This window comes from Dromaius novaehollandiae, chromosome W (genome assembly GCF_036370855.1).
Source record: "Dromaius novaehollandiae isolate bDroNov1 chromosome W, bDroNov1.hap1, whole genome shotgun sequence".
NCBI classification, from domain to species: Eukaryota; Metazoa; Chordata; class Aves; order Casuariiformes; family Dromaiidae; genus Dromaius; species Dromaius novaehollandiae.
Window position 1 is genome coordinate 18,446,414 of NC_088130.1, and position 18,720 is coordinate 18,465,133.

An 18,720-nucleotide genomic window follows, 5' to 3' on the forward strand; every position below is an offset into this window, starting at 1 on the left:
TAAGGTTTCTTCAGCGGTTTGTGGTTTGGTGCACACTTTCATGAGATGCTGTTGGGCTAGATTTAACTTCTTGTTTCGATAAAGCAACATTGCCAGTGGACAGAGTTGTATGGTCTGTACTCAGTTAAATACAGTAGAGGTCTACTTTTTGCCCTCTCTCTATCTGCTATGACATTTCTAACTGTATGCTGTAAAAATGCAGAGAATGCTGCAGAAGAATTAGATAATTTATCAATAACCTTCCTCCTCACATGATTATTCTCTATCGCTAAATCTCTGTCCCCATTCCTCAAATTTACTTTCCCAAAGTATCTTCTGTTATACTAGTTTTACATTAATTTTCTATTGCCTCATGATTCTGGTTTTTCGTTCTTCTTGATGTGTCTTTTCTAACTAAGCACGAGCTTCTCTAATGAGACACGTCATCTACTGTGTTTCTAATGTGGCCTTTTCAAGGTAGGTCTGTATATAGATGGGAATACTTGTTTACTTTTGTAAACATTTGTATTACCTTTTGAAAATATTTGTATTATAATGCTTGCACTTCCCTGCTTGGGAAGATGCACAAATTTATAGCTCAACAAAGTGAGATGTACAAAGGAGGAAAAAAATTGCAGAGAGAAAGACATTACTAAGCTTGACACAAGAAGGACAAAGTTTATGTGGTTAAAAAAAAAAAAAAAGAAAGCCTAAATAAAATATGTGCTTATGAACTCTTATATTATGTTACGTTAATTCTCTGGAACCAGGAAAAATAGCTACAGTAAAGATTTATAGTTTCCTCAGTTCTCAATGTCTTTTGTGATGGTGTCTAACTACTACAGTGTTTCTTCTTTTAAAAAAGAAGAAACTTTCTGCCCTGACTTGCACATGAAAAACAAAGTCCTCTCAGTAACTTGTTGATGTTGTGCTAACGATCTGAGTTCTTAAGAGTTTTGCAAAGTAAATTGTTCAGTGACTTGCCAGCTCTACATATACTTTCTCTCAAAAAAGAGAAAAAGATACAAGCAAAAATACTAATGCAGCAGTCAATATATCTGGGTTCCTTCTTTTTCCTGCACATTTTTGATGCAAATTGCTTGCTGTGATCTGTAACTGCCTGATTGTTTTTATTCTGATTTTGGCTTAGAAGGAAAATTGGAGAAGCTCTATTTTTGTGCTAAGTAGTGTATATTCTCCAAACCTGCTTTCCAGGAGGCATTAGTATGCTTGTCAAACGCATGTTTTTCTAAAACTATTGAAAATAATGAGGTAGGATTATTACTTACAGTGTTTATGCCTGCACAGAAGGCACTTTATTAACTACAAACATGGATAATATTATGAGTTAGTCATTTTTCAGACAAAGGTTTGTTTTTTTAAATTTCAGATGAAAGGACGTCATTTCATATTTAACTAACCAGGGTCAATGCAAGGTGGGTTTGGCTGCCAGAGCAATGTATTTGTTTTCATACAAAAGTATGATCTAACATCATTTGAATAAAATCTTAATGCAGTGTAAAAACAAAAGTGCTGTCTTGAGTTGTTGTAAGACAATACTCCTGGAACAATTGCTTTATTCTTGACAGCACCATGAGACCAGCTTTTCCTGCAGACAAGTTGTAAGATAAGTCAACTTTCACATCAGTTAGAGTGCATTAAAGTACTTCAGTGAGCCAGTTCCATGCCCAACCACACATTAATGTGATTCACTACCAGTTTCAATTTTATTGTGTAAAAAGAGCCAGACAGATGTCAAAAGCAGAGAGGAAGGCTGAAGCTGTCTTTTACAATCTGATCAAAAAACTTCATTTTCATAAGACCATACTTTTGTGAGAAAACTAGAAGCCATTGGGCTAAATTCTGTGAAAATATTATCTAATTACGTTGCATCATGTAATTCTAAATAATATAAATAATATGGTACAATATAATATTGCTCTAATTATAGGCTTGTTTTCATATTGGCACATATATTGAAGGTGTCATGCTCATTACATGGACCAAATGATTTAGCTGGCAGTAGTTACACGTTACTAATCAATGGCCTTCACTGTCTAGCTTTTAATCAACCCACCATAGACCAAAAAGGCATAAGTTCAGGCCATTTCAAACAATATTCCCGTAAGAGTTACTTTCTATTAATTTTTCTTTCATTTTTACATATTTCAATTTAGTCAGCTGTTTATGGAGTAGATACGGTGTACAGAGAAAATACAACATCCTTCTTCGGTAAGTAGAGTATTTTTCTAGTCTGTAAAGTAAAAGCTCTCTCTTCTGTCTTCTGCCTGCAAAATTACCATTAATATCCGTAGGAATCTGACATGAGAAGTGAATGCAGATTTGGCAGCAGATCTGTTGTGCTGGAAAGAAGATTTCAATTTCTGACTTCCCCTTGGTATTTATAAGAACAAAAAGCTTCAAAACTTACTGTAGAAAATAAGATTCCTCTGCAGAAGTATCTAGAAATATACTTTTATTCATTATCCCAGAATGTCTTCTAAATCTTTTTTCTGATTATGCTAATTTAGGAGGATAAAAAAGTATGTAAAACCAGAGAGGAGTGTTTGCTTAGTGGACAGATGCTGTCCACTAATAGGGTAAAGGGAATACGGAATGGATGTATTCAGTGTTCACTGAAAGAAAAATAGCTGTATCTTATGGCTGTAGAAGTCAAACATCCATTACATTTTTAAGAAAGAGTGGAATTTAGTGGAATATTTAGTTTGTCTTGAACGAAATTTCCTGTCATAATACAAGAAAGTCCAGTCTTCAAGGCTGTATAGAGAGGCAATTTTTTGAATGTGATGGTTTTCATTTGTGCATATTACTTCTTCTAAACATGATGAAATGCTTTGCTTATGAGAGACATTACAGAAAACAAAATCTGTTCTTTTTGTGTCTTGCTCATCCTTCAGTAGTGTCACCACGTTGTAATTACAGTTAATGAATAACTGAAATTTTGCTTTGTGTCCTCTCAGTCAAGCCATCTGTCTAACTCCTTTTTTTCAGCAGTACATAACTGTGTGATTTGAAATCAGCAAACATATCCATAGCCTTATTAATATCAATATACTTCACAACTTAGTACTCTAAGACTAAAAGCAGAAGGACACATGCTTAAATGTCCATTGAAGAAACTAATTTTCATAAAATCTTAACAGAGCACAATGGATGGTATTCTTTTTGTTGCAATTCATGAGCCAGATTTTAAAACAAAAACCAGTTCATGAGCCAGCTGGCAAAGGGAAAGCTAATAACCACAAACTAATTTCTGCATGGTATTCTACTAATAATTAAGAGACCAGCAATATTTTTGAATAAAGAGGAGAAATATTGCAAACAGTGAAAACTTCTAGCCTAGTAGCATAAATTAGAATTTGGTGAAAACAAAATCTGATTCGACAAAAGAATATTGAATATTAATAAGTATTGTGATGAGAAAAATGTAATAGTTAGAGGTGAAAGACAGAGGAACTCTCAGTCCTAGGGGTTGCCTAGAGACCACTGTTCATTTTTATGGAGGGGGAAAAAACTCAATGTTGAAGCTGCAAAGCTAGCAGAAATGTAATTGTTCAGAACACAGGGTATCTTATGGGGGAAAAGAAGAGGAATTACTTGGAATCAGGCATTGGCAGCATTGTAGTTGCTGCCTATCTCATCAGCAATCTGTTTATTCATGTTCAGTACATTAATAGTGGCCTTGGTACTTTGTGTAATGGTGGTCATTATCAATCATTTATTGAATTTCCCTAATTTGAAAAAGAGCTTGTACTAAGTTGAAATAACCCAGGCTAAAGATCACATAGTGGAATTCTTTTTTTTTTTTCTTTTTTTTTTTTCCCCTTAACTGCTAACACTCTGTCTTTCTTTGGGTGTAAGTTGCATTTAAACTTAATATTTGTATCCAGAAATAAAAACAGACTCCCATTTAGGCAATTTCTACATGTAGTTCTGTTTGTGCTGACATCTCACTATAGTAAATGGAATTCTATGGAGGGGCCATAGGCAGAGAGCTAAGGACTGCTATTATAAGTCTGTGCTGCCAACTGAAAAACATGTATAAAAGGAGCTGCAAATTTATTTTAATAGTATCTGCAACATGTTGAGGAAAAAAACAAACAACTCTTTCCCGGTGATCACTTCCATTATTTGGCAGGACCTCTGAACCAACTGCTAGGACCTCAAGTATACAAAATCTATGAGCTATTTTTGGTATTATGAGTACACATAATGTCTTTAATACTCATTTCCTAAGTAAAGCCAGACAAAGTAGCCAAAACAATGCATTTTTATAAGTTTGACCAACATTAAAAATGTAAAGAAGCTTCCTTTAGGTTTAATGGTCCTTTTGCCTGAGCGCAGGCAAAATGGAATTGAATGAGGTACAGAAACAATCACATTTAGTCCCATTGTAGATATGCCATGGTGTACCCTACCTGCCTGCCCGCTGCTTATCCAAGGGGAGTTGAGTCTCTCAAAGGTCTTCTGCCGTATCTGTCAGCCTTCTGCACATACCTGTGATATCCAAAGCATCTAAATAGCTACATTCCAACACTGAATAGAAGTGAGTATGGGATTTCTTTAATGTAGGCTGTGTCACGAAAGTGAGTCTGTGTGTCTGTGAAGGAAGAACATGCAAATCTGAGAAATCTTTTTTGAAGGTCTTTTGGATTACTATTGATATCTCATCGGATGAGACATTGTTTGCCTTGCTTTTCATTTTCAAGGTTTTGACTTATAATTCCTGCCATGAATGATGAAACAAATGTTAAAATTTAGACTTCTTATACAATTAGAGTCATAAACACCAGCACATTTTAAATATGCGTATATATATATAAATATATGTAAAATGCAAAAAACTCTACTCTATAAAGTACGTGAGGATAATATCTTTTTTATTTTGTAATTTAGTTATCTGTAATTTAAAATATATTTAATTTTGGAAAGTTCTCTTCACAGACCAGATGTCAATATTTTACTCTTTCAGAAGCTGCTGTTGATAAGCAATCAAGACACCTGTTTAAATGTGATTGTATATATTTCCTGTATTATGTGGAAATTCTTCCTCTGGTTTTGGATGCTGTTTTATTGACCTGCTATAACCATGCAGCGTAAGCATGGTTCTTTACAAACATATTTTCACAGAGCTCAGGAAGAAACAGTTAATTGCAGATGCAGCTTGAAAACATTTGTACTTCCTATTTAGCTTATCTCTTTGTATTGCTGTACATTTTCCCCTTGTACTATGAGTCTAGTGTCTGCTGATTTTTGGTATGGCATTGTGCTCATTGATTTACTGCAGTTTTTTAGAGGCTTAAGAGAATCGGATTCTTTTGCCCCAGGCTATGAAGTGATACTACAGCTGTTCTGCAGCTACTGCAAAAGACCACTCAGTTTTAAAACAAAAGTCACAGAGAGCTACACTTTCAAAAGAGTTGAATTACCAAAATGGTGAGCTCTAGGTATTTATTTTGAAGCCTCACTGGGAATTAACCAATAATCTGGTCTACAGGAGCAGCCACAAAAACAAGGAGATATATAGGGCTAATTTGATTCCACTGGGGAAAAAAAAAATCTATAAATATAGCTTTGAAAAAGATGAAATCTTTTACAGGAAAAATCTTGAATTATATTAAAATTATTTTTTTTTTAGGAAAGAAAATAGATCCTCAGTGGAAAAAAGTTGGATTTGTCAAGTTAATTAGGCACCTTTTAAGTTAAGTCAATATCCACCTGTATTTATTTCACCCGCGTGCCCCGTATTGCCATCTTTCTTATAGACTAAGATGTCCGCTGGGCGCTATCCCCTGGCACTGCTTTCTGCTCTTCCCTGAAGTGACGCCTTGCTTCCGATGGCCCTGGGAGCACGGCAATTGCTGGCGGAGGGAAGACCAGGAGCTGGAAACAGAGGACAGGGACAATGTGAACTACAGCTCCTTCGAGGCAACCTGACAGCTCAGAAAAACACAGATTAATGTTGGATCAAGATAGAATCACATCAAAACACTTCTTAAACCAAAGCAAAACCAATAGGGCTTTTCGAGAAAGTTCTGAAATATTTTAAACCGATTCCAGCATCTTTTTGTTAAGTAAAAAATGTATTCATCAGAAGTATTTCTTAATGTAGACATACATGATCCTATGTGCTATGTACAGTCTACAAAGCTGGGGAATGTTTAGGGAGTATTGTCTTCAGGAGGACAGAAATCTCACAATCTAAGGGTTCTGACAGGATGTGCTGCATTAAAAAATTCCCTTTAATTCAATCCCAGTATTAAATAAAATAGCTACCAAATGCACATACGTTCTTGTCCAAGATGTAAGTCCGTTTCTGAAATTACCAGAATGGATAACACTGTTTGTATTATTGTTTGAAATGCATCTGACTTGCTGAGCTTTGGAATGACTGGTGCACATGTAAGAGAAATTGTACTGAATCTGAATATGACTGTTAGTTCTGCAGAGGATTCAGTCTCAGCATTATTGAGGATGACTGTGTAATTGGAACTGGAGTGGGGATCTCTAATAGAAATAGAAAAATAGTTTGGCTGCCTGCAGATAGGCAAAAATTGTAGAACGTAAAATAGAAAGGTCATTGAATGTCTCTTCTGTTTTAAGAGATAAATTTGACGTATTTACTTAGCCCAGTATTTCTCTGTAAAGCATATTGAGTAAAGGTTTCATTTTTAAGGACCTTCATCTGTTGTTTTATTTATTTCCTTGTCTTCTCACACACAAGGATATTTTTAGCACTTCTGTTACAGAAGGAATTTAGGACTGAAGTGAGGATTAAGCCTTGTACCTTTCATTTTCAGTGCCATGTTTTGCAAAAATCAGTTTACGATATTTACAGGAGGAGACAGGAATAATATCCCTTTGAGCACCATGGGGAATGGAACAGCATATGGGTTGAAACTGCCCAGCTATATGTACTTAATTGCAATGTTGCAGTCAGGAGTCAAGTTGTCTTTGGCTTCCTGTATAATCAATAGACAGAAAAAGATAGGGTGCTCCTTCTTGTCCTGGGAACTGAACCATCCTTTGAGAAATCTAATCTCTACTGACTACTTGGGGTAGTTCGGTTAGGCATCTTGAGCTATTTATGAATCATACCTCATATACGTTATGTTTCCAGTTTCTATGCAGAAAAATGCTTCAATAGACATCAGCCACTAATAGGCAAATTCCATAGTGAGAGGAATATATGCAAAGCAGGTCTAACATGTGCATGTATTTGGGTTGCATATATGAACTAATCAGCATAAAATTTGCAATGCATGTGTTAGATATTCTGCTGTGTCTGATATAAGCTGTTGATTTTGTCTTTCACCATCCTATTTCCCACTAGCTTCATGAATGTTTATAAAATTCTTCTTATTTATGTTTTCATTAAATGCCTAGCTCTGCTTTTCAGGCTTTCCAATTTAGAATGGTTTATCTTATTTCTTGGGAAATATCAAGCTGATATCAATCATACCTTGATGGTAAAGTTCAGCAATTATTAGTCTGTTAATTAAAGTTTCAAAAATCACAGTCCTGCTGTGTATTGCTTTTGATTATAGAAATCTTTCAGTACATAATTATAGAAGTTAACGCAATATTAATAATACTAACCAAATGCTGTCATTTACCAAGATGAACTGTGCAGATCCCTGCCTGCATGCGTACTGTCACTCACATGTTTGGACACCCCAACACCCGTGCACGCAGAATCACTTAGTTCATTTAGGCTGCTTTACAGTGAAGCTCAAAGAAAAACTGATTCTCCACATTTTTCTAAGCTTCGTAAAATGGATAATGTAAAGTAGCAGATACTATTGGTTGCAAAAAAGTTTTATACTGTTATCAAACAGAAAAAGAATACAACTTTTTCTTATTGTCTATAATTTCCCTCTTTCCTTTATATTTTCGGGGTAAGCAAATGCCATGTAGGCAGTTGAAAGCTTTCAGTGGAGTCTCACAAGCTGAACCTTTTTTCTGTGAGTGATTTTAACTTCTGGAACAGCTGGTTCGTCACATTTTTACTTTCTCTTTTCATTTGCTTTAATCTCTACATTGCATTCTAAGGTGTATGTGGCCCACAGACAGTACTAGAGCTCAGTGCCCACATTGTCTCAGTCTGATCCCTTGCAAGAGAAGATTTAAAACTTAAGCTAATATCTGCTATTGAGCAGAGGGAGTGAATTCATGCTCCACTAACACTCATATTTGTTGGATCGTGGAAGAAATGATAAGAACTAAGCAGGGATGGAAATTTTGGATGGATTTTACTTTTCAAGTCAATTAGTTAAAATGCTTATAGTCCCTGTGCAGGTACTTTTGCTCAGAATTAAAGCAGCCTCGATTCAACTTTGGTTCAAATAACTCCCCAAATAATTAAAGTATGTGGAACTGAAGGTTCTTCAGTTCCAAATGAAAGTGTTTACACTGGGATTTAATGCAGTTTAACAAAGCCATGTTAAATTCACATCTATCTTTGTATGTCTCCATGGAAATCAAACTGGAGGTAGGGCAGGTACTTTCCAACACGAGCTAGTACTTCAGGTGTTTGATGATTTAAAATAATCCTTTGAGTTGTTCATTTTACAATCTGTTCTCTCTTATTTGTGATGCAAAAATGCTTCTTGAAGTTATTTTGTAAAATGATTGAAGCATTTAAAATAGAATAACAAACATCAAATGATGAATAATGTAAAACTAATAAGGAAGAATTAATATTCTGTTCCCTTGTGAATAAGGGCATTTGTACAAAGTACAGCCGTTGTCAAATATTTGTATGAACACAGGAGATCACAGATTCATTGCATGACTAGATGCTAATTTATTTTTCAGAGAATAAGGCTGTCCAGAAATCCTCACAGTTACACTAAATAAGTAGACTTTGGTAGAACTATAACATCTGTCTATTAAAGAAGTCTTGATAATAACTCTTTTCCTTATTTCCAATCAAAGTCAATATTTTTCTTTTGCTTTTTTTCTTCTCATATTTCCTTTTAATTTAAATTTTATCTTGCAGATGTGATATTGAATGCTGATGAGCAATTCTAGACTGTAATTTCTGAATCATTTCTTCAATGGCTGTTTGGATATTAGATGATCTTGCAGCTACTATATTACCTGTGGATATTTTTTTTTATACCAGTCACTCATTAATTCAAATAACTATTTTCTGTTCATATGGTTCTTACTGTTTCTGCAGAAACAGTACAGCTATAATATTATGAAGATGTGTTTGATAATGAAAAGTATAAAATGAACAGAAAATTATGTATGTGTACTGCAAATAACAATATCGAAACCATATTCTACTGAAGTTCTTGGTTTGGGTTTTTGCAGGGGGGTGGATTTTAGAAGACAGTTTCTTTGGAAGAATAGTTTCTTTTAAGACTCTATTTTAAAAATACATATGGTGCATTAGATGCTACCAACACCATTTAATGAAAACTGCAGAAATAGCATTGAGAGCAACCACTCTCCTAATTCTCAAGATACAACTTACCTTTGAACTGGAAGAAAACTTTTGCAGATAAACTGGGATCACTCAGTGCAAGGGTACAGCAGGTCAAAAATTAGATAATTGGCTGCCACACCTGATGAAAATAAATGATGTGAGAAAATCAACCAGCAATACATCTTAAAAAGCACAGGAAAGGTAGATGAATACTCATGCAGAATGAGAAATAGAAATGTATGGAGTCATAGGAAGTGTATATGCAATGAAGAAGAAGAGAGATTCTCCTTTGATTTATCTAATTTTTGCTGAGATTCTCGTAGAAGGCTCATTAAAGGCAGATTCCTCAGAGTAAGGTCACAACCCTTAGCAAATATTTAATACAGTTAGGTGAATTTCAGATCATGTAGTTATTAAGACCAAGGTACAATGATAAATAGGTGTTTTCATTTTTTAAGCCAGTATCTCTGCTTGAATATTTTATGAAAATGGTGATAGATGATGTAGATGGTTCACAGATCTGCTTGTGACAAACACTGCAAGATGAAAGACAGATGCACAAGAAACTACAATAGCTGATATTTCTTAAGGAAGATTTGTAGCACATAGAAGTTTGTTTCAGAATAATCATACTTCCAATTTGGATTTTTTTGTTAGAAGTAGCCTCCATGAAAGAGGTAGGCCTGCCCAGTAATGGCTTTCATCTTCCTACCCATCTAGAGCACTATCACCAAGAATAGCTGGGGAAACGTGGGTGTGTACTGATTCTTAATGCAGTGCAACAGAAATATGGAGTGGAGGTAAGGAATAGAAAATGGAGGCATAGCACTGCAGATTTCTCTCTGCTCACTTGTTCTGTGAGAGATCCCTTGGTCTGTTTACAAATTGGTTTGGATGTGTCCATCTGTCGGTTGCACATCTGCAAATGGTGGCTGACTTGAGTGCTAAAGAACGAGTTTTGGGTTTCACGAAAGAAAAAAAAAGAGAGAACCTCCATCTGTGCTGGTGGTGCTTCAGAATTGATGGACTCAGCAGAAAGAGTGGGAAAGGAGGGAATACACGCCAGAGTAAATATGGAAAAAACAGAACTCAAAGAAATGAAGACAAAGCAGCTCCTGTGTAATTGACTGTCTCTCACCGAGATGGTAATTGTATGCGTCTCAAAAATGTTTTCGCTAAGGCAATGTCTGTGTGGCATAGCTCATCCCTGGTTTTCATGACTAATTAATCCCAAGCAGATTGCTGCACTAATGTGACCATTTTGCTTCTAGTACCTAAGCTAGCTTGGATATTTCTACATGTTGTCCAGTTCAATTATACTGAATTGCATTGGGATTTCTCTATTTCTGTTGGAACAAAAACACCCATGCATATTGCCACAGTGACTTTCATTATGAATGTGTAAAGAAAAATCTGTGGAGAGGTGGTGTCTCTGTTTCTTGTAACAGCATTCAAACAAAAAACCCAAAGTTTAGATGACTATTCAGATTATTTCAAAAATCTAGACTAAATGTATCTAACACAGGTGCTGTAAATATGCTCTTCTTCCCTGTTTCTAAGACTGCATTCATATAAACAGAAATGCCTAACAGCCGGAGAAGTGAAGTCTTCCACATTTTATGATACCAGTCTTCTAAGACTGTGGCTCTTGCAGAAGGTAACATGTTCCCATAACAGTAATTAGCAAATAAGGTGCATAGCAGTCAGATGTATTAATCAATATTTTTCTTTCATCTATATAAGTAATGTCAGTAGAAACCAGCAGTCAGTATAGTGGTATATTTTTGCAGTACATTTACTGTGCAATTTTTTTCCCACTATATTTACAATCTAAATTTGTGAGAAAGTTTTTCAAAGGATTACACAGTAGGTTAAACATTTATTTCTTTGTTTTTCTTTGATGCCTCACCAAGTTCCCTATCATGTCCATTTTTTTTTTTTACACAGGAAAATTCACTCTCTGTAGGCATTTATTTTATTCTTGTACAACTGAATGTTTGGTTCTATACAACCAATATGTAATGCAAATAATTGACCATTAAGGTGCTTAAATAGCAAACATGCCTGTGGTTCAGACATAAAAAGCAAATGATAATAACACTTCTGCTTTCATTCACAATCCATATTTTATCCATGTATAGCACAAAATGGGATGATACATGGTATACATATGCAGATCTTTAGATTAGCTCTAAATTCCTCCTTTGGAGATGAAATGCCTCTGTAAGCAAGCTCTCCCAGATATACTGAATATTATGCAGATCATCACAATATGATCCTTTCGTGTGCTTTTTTGGGGTACTTTGATCAGTGGCACAACAGTTATTGAAATGCTCAAGAGTCACACTGTCAGTCTTTTTCCCAGAGCTGAAGCTTCTTTAAGTGAATGAAATAGCAGTGCCTATTCAGAAGACTTTTTTTTTTTTTCTGTTGCTTCAAGCTGGTATAAAATCAGCATGACATTTATTCATTTATTTATAATTGGTAAATTGTCTTTGAAACCATCAATACAAGAAACTTCTTTTGTTAGTCAGAATTTTGATTCTGGAGCAAGCAATGGCATCCATCGGATGAAGTAATGACTTTCAAAAATTGCCTGGCCACCGAAAATGATGCCTTTCCTTCTGCTGTTTTCAACTAAGATTAAATATTTTTATTCAAACTAGCACTGGCCACCTGCTAGTTTCAGCGGCTCGTCAGTGCCGTATACAATGATCACTTGAAGGCATAACTGCAGGTTCCGGGGAGAGAGTAGGAGAGGGAGAAAGCAGGTCATTGCAAAGAATTAATGCCTTAACCTCATCAATTAAAAAATGCCTTTGGCAATGTACCTTTTCTAGGTCTGCTGCAGAGTCAACGGAGAGATACTGTCTTGAAGCATAACTGGCATTTAGCCTTAGTTTCCATAGCTACTAGGCTGGTGTCACTGTTCAGGAAACAAAGCAGTCTTGCAGTGTAGAGCAGGTCCTGGCTTGGTTTTCCAGAATTGCTCTGTAGTGGATGAGTGCGTTATTTGCCCTGACTAGACTTTTTGATCATTCATAGCATTTGCGAATATCCAGACCAAAATGTTTCAATTCGGTCTGGATATTTTGGGGAAAATTGAAAAACAACCAAACATACCTTCTCTGATGTGAAGAAAAAGGTCAGTTTACAGAAAACTGAATCCAGAATTTATTTGCTTTGTAATAGAAATATCTTTCATTACAGAAATAGTAGTTTTTCAACAGTAGGTTTTTTTGCAGTTTTGCAATGCACACTTCATAGTCCAAGTTTAACCTTTCAGGTGGCCAGAGTGACTGTAAGTCTTATCTTTTTTTTTTTCTTTCTTTTTTGTTACCTGATGTTCACAGCAAACCACGTAAGAAAAAAAGAATTAAGATGAATGATGCTGCAGATTTAAGCCAGTTCATAAACATAAAGTCTTTTGCTAGCTTTCAGACTGCATGAAAAGCTCCCTGGGCTTGTTTGATTTTTTTTTTTTTTTTTTTTGGTGCATTTACAGAATTTAGCTAGCAGTCTATACGACTTTTAATAAGTATTTAAAGCTAAACAGTTAAATATCATTTAATCAATTATACCAATGGTATTTCTATATGTTTATTTATAAATATATTTGTTTAAATTTATCTGCCTTCCTGCAAAGCTTTAGAAACAGAGAGAAATCTTCAGGAAACAATTTAGTAGCAGGGATATATATCAGTAGTATGCCATTAGCAGAATAAACATTCACTGTTAACATCGTTTATTTTGGAAGTGCTTTAAAATAATGTACCAATCTTGATCCAGGAAACGCTTCCTGTCATGATGATGGGCTCAGATATTTAGAGGCGTTAGCTAGGGGTAAGGCTCTCCATCCCGGTACGTGGGGACAGAGCAGCAGTTCTCGCTGCGGAGAGATCATGGTAGAGCAAGGACATCTGTCAGGTGGGAAAGCTCCACCTGAGGGACCTTCGTTTTCTGGACCCCGTAAGGTAGCCGCAGGACAGGTTTAGCCTGGGAAAGTTTTTCAGGCGCGCTGTGGAAGCGGGCTTGGTTGATGGCAATTTACCTCCCAATATCTAACTGCAAACAGCAACGGAGCGCTGAAATAGGAGAACGCGCAAGCGCTTTGAACAAGAAGAAGATATCCTAGGACGGGAAAATGTGCAGGGTGACAGAGTCAGGGTTAAGTAATTGTGTGGTTTGTGCCATAAAAGCATATAAGGCTGTTGCTGGCTCACTTGTAGTACCGTAAAAGACTAATGACCTTTCCTCTTTCTCCAGGCAGGCTTGTGGGGTTCATGTCTCAGCCCGCCGCCGTGGCTGACATTAGAAGGGAACGGCTGAAGGGAGAAGAGGAGCCAGGGCTTGCTGACACCTGTGGAGAAAGCGGCAGAAAGCAGGGGATCTCCCACACGCTAGAAACAGAGCAAGCAGAGCTGGAGAGCACTTCAACGGCTTGTGAGTAAAGGCTGCAGTACCGATGATGTGAAATAAGTCTACTGCATTGAGTTTTCTTACCCTTGTCCTGCCTGTGATGCTGAAATACGTGTTATGTAATTATTTTGTTTTGGAAACACGGACATGTCTGATCCTTCAGTTAATGTCCCCGAAAAGCCAGGCTGAACGTTAGATTTCAGCCTTGCTTAGCTGTGAGTAAAAGTAATAAGAATTACCTCAGTCTTCAGTCCCTGCCTGCTGAGATTTATTGCAGCCATAGGGCTGTGCAATTCCCTGCGCCACAAGCCCACGCTGTCCTCACTTCCAGCACAGGGCCAGGTGGAGCCAAGCGCCTGGATTATTGGGGAGGAGCGGGAAGGGGGACACGGAGGCTTGACAGGCGCAGGCTGCCTGCCCCCAGCTCCCTCGCGCCCGGGCAGGGTGGCCAGGCCTCCAGGCATTTCCCCACGGGAGGAAAAAAAAAATAAAATAAATTTTTAAGGAAAGCAACAGGCAGAGGAGGGAAGCGAGCCTGCCCCAGCCCCATGGAGCCACCTCGCTAGGCTCACGGGCGGCCAGCGCCCTCCCTCCCTCCCTCCCTTCGTGGGTCAGTGGAGCGGCTTTCGCCCGGGCTTGCCGGCAGGGCTCTGGCCATGCTGCTGGGCGCCGCTGCACGCCCGGGGGAGGCCGCCCCGCCGCAGGGGCAGCGCCTGCCGTGGAGCCACGGGCAACGTTTCCTGGGGCCGGTTGCCTCGGGCAGCCTCCCCCTTTCGCCAGCAACGTTTTTTATGTTTTTGCTCCGTGTCGAGTGGCAGCGAGGCCCTGAGGCTCGGCCTGTGAGCACATCCGTGTTGTTGTCATGGCTGTCGTAGCGGGGAGGAACAGAAAAGGCGCAGCTTAACGTCAAACATATCATAACTAATTAAACGCGCTATTGTGAAAGTGCGTGCGTGCATGTACGCATGAGCTTTTCTCAGCTATATTGGCATTAACACCCGACGTTAATGACCAAAACAAAAACGTTGTCGCACTTTGTGCTGACATCCAGGGAGGATGCGTTTCCCTAATTGGAACTGGAGGCAGGATTGACAGCTCACTTTTTACGAAGAATATGTTTTTATGATCTTTTGTGTATTTTTATAAGTTTATTTCAAAGCTTGTTAGAAAGTGTCATGTAGGAAATGTTAGGCTTCAGTTATCTTTCACTTCTTTGAACAACTAGAGGAGGAATTTTTGAAGAAAAGCTAGCTTTTAACCCAATGGAAAAGGACCTTTCCTTGTTATAAAAGCAAATTACTCACTTAGTAAAATCGCCAGTATCCTAAAACCTTATTTTTTCAGTCACTGTTAAAACAAGGAAAACTTTAAATGGCTAATAATTTTCCTTCCTTATTGGGTTGCCTTTTTCTATGCCTTTAGTCAGGACCTGAGCAAATGTGTGAAACTCAGCTTGAATTTATAGGCACCTGTTTGAGAAAATATTCCAATAAGAAGTGATCTTTCAAAGATATTTATGAATCCTTTAAAAACAAGATAATGTTAGGAAATCTGACTTTTTTAGGAAACTCCAGAGAAAATGGCTGCGAGTGTTCATAATGTTGTCATTTGACTGTCATTCTGCAAAAGCAAATATTCATTCTCTATACTCTGCACAGGTTAATTTGTTTAACGCTCTATAAAATATTGTGTTAATATCATTCTTCTAAGTTGGCTAGCAGATATCAAATATGAGACTAAACGCCTAGAAAACTATATGGGTATTTTTGTTCTTTTTATTATCATCAGGTCTTGAAAGTGCATCTCTCTTGTGTGAAAGAAATGAGTGAGGACCATGAACATCAGGCAAATATCTGAGCTAGTAATTTTGGAGGGATATTACAGTACTACCTGCGGTTGTCAGCCAGGTCTGGAAGTGACAGAAGAACACCTACACAATGCTTCTGCAATGCTGCTAGATAAAGACTGACTCCTGTGCAGCTCTCTCGGGTGTTTCTGTACAACCAAGTCCACAGCTGACATTGGTGAAACCAGTCTGAGTATCCCATTTGCGGTGCTGCTCATATTCATGAGCTATAACGAGTCTCTGTCAAGTTCTTGTTCTATGAACAAAATTTAAATTTTAAGTGAGAAGAGCAGTATACAGAAAGATGAGTGTAGAAGGAAAAATGGGACAATTTTGGTCAGCTTCCTGAGTGGAAACTCAGCAAAGCAGTAGCTTTGCTTTTCTTGTTAACGTTGTTGAAAGGATAGGAAGCTTCCTGAAGAAGGGTATTAAGATAGCTTTGTAGAGCTCTGCAAGAACCTTCATTCAAGGATGAATGGTATGGAAGTGAAAAGCACAGAGGTGGTTTTTTAAGAATGAGTAAATGGGCAGATGGATCCTAGTTACTTGGAAATAAATCTTGATAATTAGGTTGGAAAGAGCTTGTGAAGTGAATACCAGCAGCCTATGATGAATGAGTTAGAGAAAAGACTACCTATAAGATTTTCAAAAAGAAAGGCAACTTGAAAAACTGCTGAACTTGGGAAATAATAGTTGCAGCATGGCTGTTTCTGCTGGTGTTTGCTGGTAGTATAACCAGCACAAAATTAATCTCTCTGTACCACAACATCCTGTTCTCTGATGCTGACAAGTGCAATTTTTGTTTTTCCTTTGCTTTCTACTGCCCTTTTTAAAAGAAAGTGGGCAAGAAATCTGAAGTAGTTGTCTGATTTAATTATTCTATGATTCATAAGAAATCAGCAGCAAATCCGTTTCAGATTCCAAAAGCCTCCGAAGTTGCCCTCTTTCCTCTTTAGCATCCTAACCATATTGAGCTTTTGAGGATCTGGCTTCCAATCTTCAAAGGAAAGGTCAAGATATGTAAGACAGAAACACAGCACCAAAACACCCATTCTGCTCCACATCGAGGTCCCGCTCTGACAGATGGAATTGTCTTTGACAAGGAATCCTTTGGTTTATACAGTGTTAATGACGGTTTCTAATAAAATATTCTCATTCATCCATTGAAAATATATTCTGAGTATTATAATTAGGGCAAACAAGATAAGACACTCATTTAGATAACTTTTTTCCAGCTTCTTCTAGGTGAAACTCCATATACTTTTTTAGGTCTACCAGGTAAAAATTAATTTGTTCAGTAAATATATCAAAATACTGATATTTTATAGCTATCTTTAAATTCACTCAGGCACTAATTATGTTTCAATGCCTATGGAAACATAAAGACAGTGGGAAAAGAGACACAAAAAGGGAATTGACTTGTCAGTGCATGGTAGTGGTGGAGCTGAAAAAGGATCCAGGTTTCACTGCTTGTCTAATGTTCATATAATCTGAATTCATTGCTTCCAGATGGAACTCGGAGTGCTAACAGTTTATCCCTAATCTGAGAGATTAATTTATAGTTTAAACTTCACATGTATACCAGGCTCTTCTGAAACATAGATCTGAAAAAAGTGCATATATAAAAAATTAAGTTAATTGCAGAAATGATGATAGTACTCACTGAAGCTTATGTACAGTGTTGATGTCCTTCATTTGCCTAGAAAGTCAATTTTGGCTCTTGGAGCCAAGTATGTGTTTCAATTGACTTTTGGTGAAACCTGAGAGCAGTTTTGTGTCTTGAATATAGAATGGCTCTACAGCTAAGATAAATTGTTGTTAAATTGCAGGGGCATCCTTTAAGAAGCAGAAAAACTTGACGTTTCCTGTAGCATAGGAAATACTGTGCAACTATCAGTACCACTTGATTTTTGACTTGCTCCTATGACCTATTTAAGAAGACATAGTGTCTACATGAATTTGCCAGGCTTATCTGTTTTTCTATGTTTGTGTTCCAGTAAAGCTAGAACATGTTTAAATCAGGCATTTGAGGTCACAGATGTATGTTTCAGAATCACTCGTCCAAAATGTCCTTGGAACTTCATTCTACAGCATCAGTCGCTAGTGGAAGATTTAGAGGGATTCTAGTAAGCATGTACAAAAGCCTAGGTGCAAAGTAATAAACGAAAATAAAAACAACCCACTTCCCCAAACCAGTTATCCATTAACTATGCAATTGTATTTTTGTTAAAACGTTCTTTACAATTATAGCATATTAGGAATTCAATTATCATTTAATACTGTACCTGTACCAATTTAATTAGATATCTCTTAGCATTATTAAGGTCAGAATTTTTAATAGTGGATGTCTGTAGGCTATCTTGCTAATATTCTTTGGATTAATCTACATTTAATAGTACACGTCACTGAGATGTAAAGCTATTCATTTGTTTGACCCCTGACAACCAAAGTAAAAAAAAAAAAATCTCTGACTGTAATAGATATGCTTATTTGAGTAATAATTGCATGAACTGTATATTTTATTGGAAGCCTTTCCTATCTGTATATTTTTCAAGTATATGTGCTTCTATTTTACACAGCACTTTGGGGGTATTTTTGGTATGGCATGAGACATGAATATAACTTTAACTGTGGATTTTACTATATTTCTTAAATTGATATATGAATTAAAAGTATAGGGAAATGGTATTCTCATGAGTATAAAACACTGATCTTGAAGATGTTACAGAAAACTTCCAAGTATACTTTGTGGTTAAACAGAGACCTAACCAGCTATTACCCAAGAACCTGTGTCTACAATATGCTGAGCCTCTCCTAGGTTATTCTAGACACTTTAAGTTGTATTTACCTCCTTAAAAATGAAAACTCTTGATATCATCTGTGATGCATTCAGTAGCTAGCACAGTGCTTAGCAAGCTCAAAGTTCCTTCAAAGCCATTTCCGTCACTTGTCCCTATAAATCAGTATTGGCAGGACAGAACAAACAGTTGTGAACTTCGTCAGATATTCACAGCTCTGC

At 37.0% G+C, this 18,720-nt stretch overlaps 1 long non-coding RNA gene across 1 annotated transcript; it reads left to right on the top strand.

Annotated features, from left to right (window-relative positions):
• Positions 1 to 2,157: 2,157 nt before the first annotated feature.
• On the top strand, positions 2,158 to 18,324 carry LOC135324195 (uncharacterized). Its single transcript, XR_010385553.1, has 3 exons — positions 2,158 to 2,211; positions 13,703 to 13,879; positions 15,644 to 18,324. It is a non-coding gene; the product is annotated as an uncharacterized LOC135324195 (long non-coding RNA).
• The last annotated feature ends 396 nt before the right edge of the window (positions 18,325 to 18,720 follow it).